Here is an 8949-nt window from a genome sequence, read left to right on the forward strand (position 1 = left end):
TCAGGAGCACTGACCTACATTTACAACCTAAATTCTAATATTTGTTTCATGAAATTGTATTACAGATTTGAGACATTACATCAGAGGTAGACTTTTTTCGCCCACAATGGCTGACAGGAAAAACAAAATTGATTTGGTCTTGGACATACTTAAAAATACATTTTCAAGAAAAGCTAGACATCGTGAGGAGAGGTCGGCCAACACGGAAGCTAGCTTGTCTCAACCTGGGAAAGGGTTTTTTCACCATTTCTAGACCAGTGCCTACGAGCGGTACTACTAGCTTACAACCTGATGAGTAGGTTGTATTTTATTTACATTTTTTATGTTTTTGTCATATTATTAGACAAATATTGCACAGTTGCAGTTGTAGTGTAGAGTTTGGAGCTCTCTTTAGTAAAAATGGTATTCACCCTACATACGCGAAATGCCTCTCTCTCTGTAATGCCATGCATTGTTATATTGCATTTTTGTATAGAATAGGTTTCTATAATTGCAACATGATAGTGGTGGTATTAAGAGGTGGATTAAGTCGGGTAAGTCCCCACTGAAGGCCCAGGTACCAAATGCATGGCCCGCCACTGACTATGCTGTACTACACTCCACTACACTAGATTATTGATTCGATTAAATTAGATTAGATTCAGCTTTATTGTCGTTGTGCAAGGTACATGTACATAGCCAATGAAATGCAGTCAGCATCTAACCGGAAGTGCATAAGTGGCCTATTTATTATAAATAAATAGCAGTGTGATAAATAAGGGTATGGGTCCATATGTACAAGGGTGAAGGTAAATAATGTACAGAAGGTGCAGTAAGTAATAATATATGTATATATTATACATATATTGTGCAAACATTGTACATATATCTTCTTCTTCTTTCGGCTTCTCCCATTAGGGGTCGCCACTGCGGATCACCCATCTTCATACCCCCCCCTGTCTTCTACATCTGCCTCTTTCAAACCACTACATGCATGTCTTACCTCACCACATCCATAAACCTCCTCCTTGGCCTTCCTCTTTTCCTCCTTCCTGGTGGCTCCATCCTCAGCATTCTCCTACCGATATATACCCCATGTCCCTCCTCTGCGCATGTCTAAACCATCTCAATCTCGCCTTCCTCACCTTGTCTCCAAAACGTCCTACATGTACTGTCCCTCTACATAGATATCGGGGATAACATGCTCAAGATACATGATTATAGTTTTGTACACGTATTAATGTTGTATGACACAGTATATACAGAATAAATATGGGTGGAATATACAGTAGTGCAGTGATAAAGTTATGGATGGTGCAAAAATGCATAGTCGATAAGCAGTGCAAAAATGAAAAAAATAAAAACTGAAAGTGACAATGCAGTAGTGTATTTTGACATTGTATGGTGATCATGCTATAGTATGTGATGTCAGAATACGTTACATTCAATATGCAATTGAAAGACAAATTATAATGTATCAGATATCAAAGTACAGAAATATTACAGTTTATGCCACTGACCTACTGTCATATGTAAAATTATACAATAATCATTGCATAATGCTAAATAGTAAGCCCAAATTTAAATATGGCACAGTAGCTACCTTCTTCAAACAGCAGGGCAAAGCAAGAGTAGGGATAAAGGGGGGATCAAGAGAGACCCTACTGTGAAATGAGAAAGAAGATGGGTAGAGGGTGAGAGGGTAAAAAAAGAGCCCACCCTGTGCCTGTATGGAGGGGTGCATCACTGTGTGGCCAATTAACAGCCACCAAGACCCAGGAGTTGAGTACACAAACCAACCCCACACTGTTGGTAAAACCGACATCTTTCTATCTTTTCTTTGCCCAGTGATGCATGATGTTTGTATATGTTGTTGTCTTTCCTACTTTGTCACTATGAGTTTTATAGGAAATTGACCAAAACAACCGTTAAAGTTTACTGAATTGCTAACATGTGTCAGCAACACCTTAAACATTGCTAAAAGACAACACCTTGAGATGCAGGAAGCAAAGAGAAGAAAAAAGTCCCCTCACATGTCCCTCAGTGTTGGGTTTCCTGTTTAGTGCTCGCCTGATTAGAGTCCACACAGATCTGCGCATGCATTATAGATGAGGAAATAATTAGCATGTGTGCTAGGATGGGGGAATATTAGCACTATAAGGGGATGGGCTGGCACACACACATAAGTCCAGGCCACTTAAGAGTGTGTGTGTAAACAGAAAGGACTGTGGGTGTCCCTCAGACCCTCGACTGATGGTGACAGCGACAGGGGAAATATGATGAAAAATGTGACCTCTGAATAATGCATGACCCTGCTGGTCAATAGCTCGTGATGTGCTTTAAGGCACATCGTTCTTATTACCATTATAAGATTAAAACCAGCCTGCATTTGTCCGGATTGAAGAACAATGCTACTGTACCTGTCAGCACTGAGCAAACAGCTAGGCCCTGACCACGTGCACCTGACTGAGGATGGGTGTGTGAGTGTATGTGTATGTAAAACGATGTGTGAATTCACATCATTAATACTCTGTAAAAAACGTCTTTTTCATGCAGTGTGGTACAGTAAATATTTGTCATATTTTTTCTCTCAAATGCTTTGTAAGGTTTCTGATTATAAATATGTTCTCTAACACGCAACACCTCACCTGACTTAAAAACAGTTTGAAAAATAAATAATAACTAATAAGAGAGAACTGGATTGACATGAGATGATTGTATGTGCATGCCATTTTCACTTCTCTTATAAAGTTGTAATTATATTTCTTTTTCATATTTCTGTGTAAAAATGGACACAAATATGCCAATATTAAAATATTGCTCTTTTTTCTTAAATTTTTTAAATATGAGGAAGTCAGGTGTGTCAAAGAAGAATGTGAAGGTGGTGCAGGACATGTATGAGGACAGTGTGACAGCAGTGAAGTGTGCAGTAGGAACGACAGACTGGTTTAAGGTGCATCAAGGATCAGCTCTGAGCCCTTTCTTGTTTGCAGTGGTGATGGACAGGTTGACGGACGAGGTCAGACAGGAGTCTCCATGGAATATAATGTTTGTGGGTGATATTGTGATTTGTGGTGAGAGTCGGGAGCAGGTTGAGAAGAGCCTGGATAGGTGGAGGTATGTGCTGGAGAGTAATGTCAGTAGGAGTAAGACAGAGTACATGCATGTGAATGAGAGGGAGGGCAGTGGAGTGGTGCCGTTGCAGGGAGAAGAGGTGAAGGTGGATGAGTTTAGGTACCAACAGTGGGGTCAACAGTGCAAAGTAATGTAGAGTGGGTTAGAGAAGTGAAGAAAAGAGTGAAGGCAGGGAGGAGTGGGTGGAGAAGAGTGGCATGAGTGATTTGTGATAGAAGAGTGAATTATATCTGAAAGAGTGAAAGGGAAAGTTTATAGGACTGTGGTGAGACCTGCGATGTTGTATGGTTTAGAGACAGTGGCATTAAGTAAAAGACAGGAGGTGGAGCTGGAGGTAGCAGAGCTGAAGATGTGGAAATTTTTATTGGGAGTTTTAAGGGGTTGACAGGATTAGAAATGAGTTTATTAGAGGGACCACGCATGTAGGACATTTTGGGAACAAAGTGATAGAGGCCCTATTGAGATGGTTTGGACATGGGCAGAGGAGGGACATGGGGTACATTGGTAAAAAAATTGCTGAGGGTGGAGCCACCAAGAAGAAGAAGGAAAAGAAGAAGACCAAGAAGGAGGTTTATGGATGTGGTGAGGGAAGACATGCAGCTAGTTGGTTTGATAAAGGCAGATGTAGAGGACAGAGTAGTATGGAGACGGATAATCTGCTGTGGCAAACCCTAATGAAAGAAGAAGAAGAAGAAAAAATTCACAAAATTGTCTGTCAAAAAAAATACAAAAATCACACTATTCCGTTGGACCGCCTTTAGCTTTGATTATGGCACGTATTCGCAGTGGCATTGTTTCGATTAGCTTCTGCAATATCATAACATTTATTCCCGTCCAGAGTTGCAGTAATTTTTCACCAAGATGTTGTATTGATGATGGAAGAGTCGGACCGCTGCGCAAAAACTCTTCTCCAGCACATCCTTCTCCAGAATCCAAAGATTCTAAATGGGGTTAAGGTCTGGACTCCGTGGTGGCCAATGTATGTGTAAAAATTATGTCTCATGCTTCCACAGTTTGAGCCTGATGAATCCTGGCATTGTCATCTTGGAATATGCCCATGCTATCAGGGAAGAAAAAATCCACTGATTTTGACTATTTAATTTCGCCGATCACGATCATTTAAAAAAAAGATTCTAACCACAATTCTTCCTCAAAGATGATGGTTCCCCACTATCCTTCCAGTTTTTTAATAATGCATTTTAGTAGTTTCAACAATTTCCATGGATGTTTTCTTTGTTTGATGCATGTCAATAATCTGACCCTTCTGAAACAGATTAACATATTTTCCACAACTACAGGATGTGTCTACTGACATGGCTGTTTAAGAAATGAGAAGCTACTCACTGAATAATTTAGGGTTAAATAACTTGCTGCCACTGAAACATAATCATGCATGCAGCAATTATCAAATAGGAGGCTCTTACCTATTTTCTTAGTTAATTCCAGGTGGTGACTTTTATTTTTGGACAGGCAGTGTATAAGTCAAGTGTATTAAGAGCATACCTAGGCATAGAAGTTTAATATAATTCCAATAGAATTGAATTCTAATATTCCCAAATCTGACACATTTGGCCACATCCTGAAAATCATTAATGTGAAAAAAGAAAGCAAAATAATTGAAAAGCATGTTGAGCAGTTAAGAGGACTCTTGAGCAGCCCAGCTTTTCTGCCTGAGTAGTTACAGTGATACATAAAGACCCAGTTCCCAAGAGTCACTTCTATGAGTACAGATCCACAGAGGCAGAGAGAAAGAGAGAAAGAGAAGGAGAGAGAGGAGAGCTTATCCACTCATCCTCAGGTAATCATTGCACAGTTTAATCTCTGTACAACGACGTTAGCTCTGCTCTGCTACAGAAAGTTAAATATTCACGATACAAGGCAATCTACTCAGTGTTCAAACAAAGTGGCCTGCCAAGTATAGCTGTGCATGCAGTGTGGCACTGAGAGAGCTAAAGGGAGCGAGAGAGACAGAGAGAGAAAGAGACAGTTTATAATTCACACAAGACTTGGGCTAATAAACCTGGGCTATGCAGTTAGCACTTAGAACTCCCTGTGCTCCAGTGGTTACCTCAATGCCACAGCACAGATTTGGACACATCTTATTAATAGCTTACAGCCTCCTTTTCACCACAAAGGTCCAGATAATTTCCCAGCAGCAAAAAAAATATATACTATATTGCACTGTACTGTACTGCCCTATTCAATACCATGTTTGTATAGTAACATAAACAGTATTTTTTAAAATTAATAATAATGGCTATACTATTTATAGAATATGATAATAAATTGTATGCGGTGTAAATACAGAAATTATATAATTATATAAATGGACATTATATAATTAAAATGTATTAATAGGGTGTATATGTGTGTTCTTTAGTGTCAATAAATGTTTGTATGTGTTTGCCACACTAATGCTATAGTTATAATGCTATGCTGTGCTATGCTGTATTCATGCTATTCAGCATTAATCTTGTCCATGTGTGTGTGTGTGTGTGTGTGTGTGTGTGTGTGTGTGTGTGAGAGAGAGAGAGAGAGAGAGAGAGAGAGAGAGAGAGAGAGAGAGAGAAGATTCCACTCCAATTCCAGTGTGTACGGCTCCTGTGGTTGAGTGAGTGGAGTAGGGTACTCATCAGCATGGATATTTAATGGCCTGAGAACAGACACTCCCTTCTCATCCTCAACCCCTGGACACCTCACTGACTTTGATACTCACACATTACTGTTTAACGAGATGGGCAATTGCACGTATCAAGCAGCATATTCAATGAAGAGAGCTGGCTTAGAAGTCCCACTCAAATCATGTATAATTTTGTCATACAAAATGCTCGCTATATTTACATACGCCCTAAACGTTTTTTTTTTAACCTTTTTTTAGTGAACATGTTCAGATAGTGTGAGATATGGCCTCTTGGCTTGTGACATTAAGCTACTATTTATTTTAATATAAATATATTTCTCGAATGCTAATTGTAGTGTGCAAATGATACACCACCTAAGCATGTGATGCAAATGTATTAATTGTCATTGTGTTTGAGATTCTTCTGGCTATTGTGCACTAGAGGAAGATGTGCATATACATATATGTGTGTGTGTGTGTGTGTGTGTGTGTGTGTGTGTGTGTGTGTGTGTGTGTGTGTGTGTGTGTCCTGGGCAGGTGTGTTGAAGAGGTGTCTGTTTTCACTCTACATATTTTGGCACAAACCACTTCCAAACAACTCGTGCACATCTGACAAACACTTATTTGTTTTTCTCCCAGAGCCCGCCTCTGTTTATTTCTTTAATCAGTCTGCAAATAGCTTCACATAACTGAATGTAAATGGCACCCCCAGAAAAAAAAAAATCCTGAGCAAATTTATCCAGCAGATCTCTCACACATCTTTCTCTCTTTCTCTCTCCCCATCTGTCTCTCTCTGTGTTTATGACACCTGGACTGGTGAGCTTCAAACATATTGCTTCCTCTACTGTTTGTAATAACGGCAATTTGCGCGTCAGGCTCGGGGAGAAGAAATAATGCAGATCTAAGGAAAAGGCAGGCAGAAGGATTGAGAGGTGTATCGGCACAGTAATTTAAAAAGATGGCTCGCACCCAGTCTTTGAGACCAGAGAGCTCTGTCCTGAATATATAGGATTCTCTCTCTCTTTTTCTTTCTCTATCTATCTCCCTCTCTCTATCTCCCACAGGTATATCAGGGTGTAATTGATTCGTCCAAGGTTTTAGTGGCTCAGGCTTTGTGTGGTGTTGCACTGACACATGGGAGAATTACAGCAGCACTGACAGATTATCTGTGTCTCTCCCTTTTTCCTTCTCTCTCTCTCTCTCTCTCTCTCTCTCTCTCTCTCTCTCTCTGCAGTGTGTGTGATTTAATCCTAAATTACAGTCAGTATAAGACTGTGCCATTCCAACAATGTCTCTTTAAGATCAGTTAAGAAATTAATGAAGTTAATGGCATTTAAACTGGAATCAATTATCATTAAAAAAAGGAGAGCTGTGAGCCTTATTTACTAAATCAATTAAAACTACCAGACACTGTAAATCTTACAAGTGATTGAAATGTGAGTTGTGTTTTTTTTCTCTTTCTTATTTGTTACAGTCATTAATTTTGAAATGTAATTTCATATTCAGTTCTAACATGTAAAAAGTATGGATTTTACAGATTAAGAAACATGAAAGAGCATGGTCATCTTAAATCATAAGCATGACTGCATAGGAAAAAAACTAAATTCTACAGAAGACCATAGTGTGTTCCTTAAAGAAAAAGCAAGAGTTTTTTTGTAAGTACATTAGTCATTTGTAAAAGCAGAGTTTAAAACAAGGGGCATCCTGTGGTGCTGGAGAACAGGCCTGGAAGCAAAAACTGATGAGAACTCAAGCAAGTCGTTTTCATGACAGTTGTAAACAGTGCTGGGTTTTAAAAATCACTGCTGAAGAAAAATGTGCAAAATCTAAATCATAAAACGGTTAATTAATAGCCCAGGAGAAGAATAACTGGCAGCTATAGCTAAATTAAATGGGGAGCTTCAGATGTTCTTCCCTTGTTCATATGGGTTTCTATTGGGTTATCTGCTCTCTTTCCACCTTCTATAACAGGTAGGTAGATGGGCGACTCTAAATTGCCCCAAGGTGTAAATAAGTATGTGAATGTTCATGAATGGTGCCCTGTGGTGGCCACTAACTTGTACCTAGTGTTCCCAGGATAAGACCCAAATGCACTGTAAACCTGACCAAGATAAAGATGAATGATGTAATAATGTGTCTTTAGCAAATTAAAATACAGCTACAAATTTTGCTGCAAGAGTGAACAGGTACCATCAACATGTCAGTGTCCAGAGTTTAAGGATGACCCTGATTAAGCACCCTAGGAATGTTACAAGCTTTTGAAGAGGGGTGTGGGAGGGGGGTGGCTGAGGAGGACTGTTGCTTCTATTGATCCAGACTTTTTTAATCAGGCATAACATATATAACTTCCTTCAATTGTATTCCCTGGGCATTTAGGATATAAAAAAACTACCTAAATGTATTGACAGCAACATTTAAATAAATATGGAGTTGGGGAGGAGGAAGACTAGTGAGAATTTAAACCAAAGCTTTCTTAAAATACAATAAGATTACACTGTAGTCATCCAAGACACTCTCTCTCTCTCTCTCTCTCTCTCTCTCTCTCTCTCTCTTTAGCATATCCTGTGGGGTACAGAGTGGGGAAAAAAAATGCTTAGCACATTGGATCTCTGGTTTGGCCGGCCGTGGGAGTGGCTCCCTCGGGGTTGCCACCAAGTCCCATGCACATAAATCTAAGGCTCGCCGCAAACAATCAATTTTCGATTTTAATTATTTATCATGCCCTGCTAGATGGAGACATTCATTTTCCCTTCTGTCTGGATTAAAAATTAAAAATTAGGAGATTAATATTTGGCCGATTGGGCAGAATTAAGACCACCCCTTGCCAAAAAAAAATATTTATTATGCCTCTTCTTGGCAGTGTGAGACAGACATGACACGTGAGAAGCAAACAGTGCAATCAATAACTTAATACATTTTCCTTCACCCCAGACTTGGTCCTAGACACACATGCACAACTTACATTCTATGTATATATATTTATATGCACTATTTAACTATTGGAGGCCAGCAGCATTTAATGTGTGATAAGAAGGTATGTGAGATTCAGCAGTTTTGTAATGGCCGCAGTGCTCACCTGCATATAGATATCACAGCACTAAACTTAATTACCACTGCCTGGTGTGGTCAGTCCCACCTCAGCAAAGGTTCTTCCTCTTATCAATATATGTGTTCAATACTGCAGTGAGCGAACCTCAAGGACACCTCTGCAGTCT

This window comes from Silurus meridionalis, chromosome 4, assembly GCF_014805685.1.
Source record: "Silurus meridionalis isolate SWU-2019-XX chromosome 4, ASM1480568v1, whole genome shotgun sequence".
NCBI lineage: Eukaryota > Metazoa > Chordata > Actinopteri > Siluriformes > Siluridae > Silurus > Silurus meridionalis.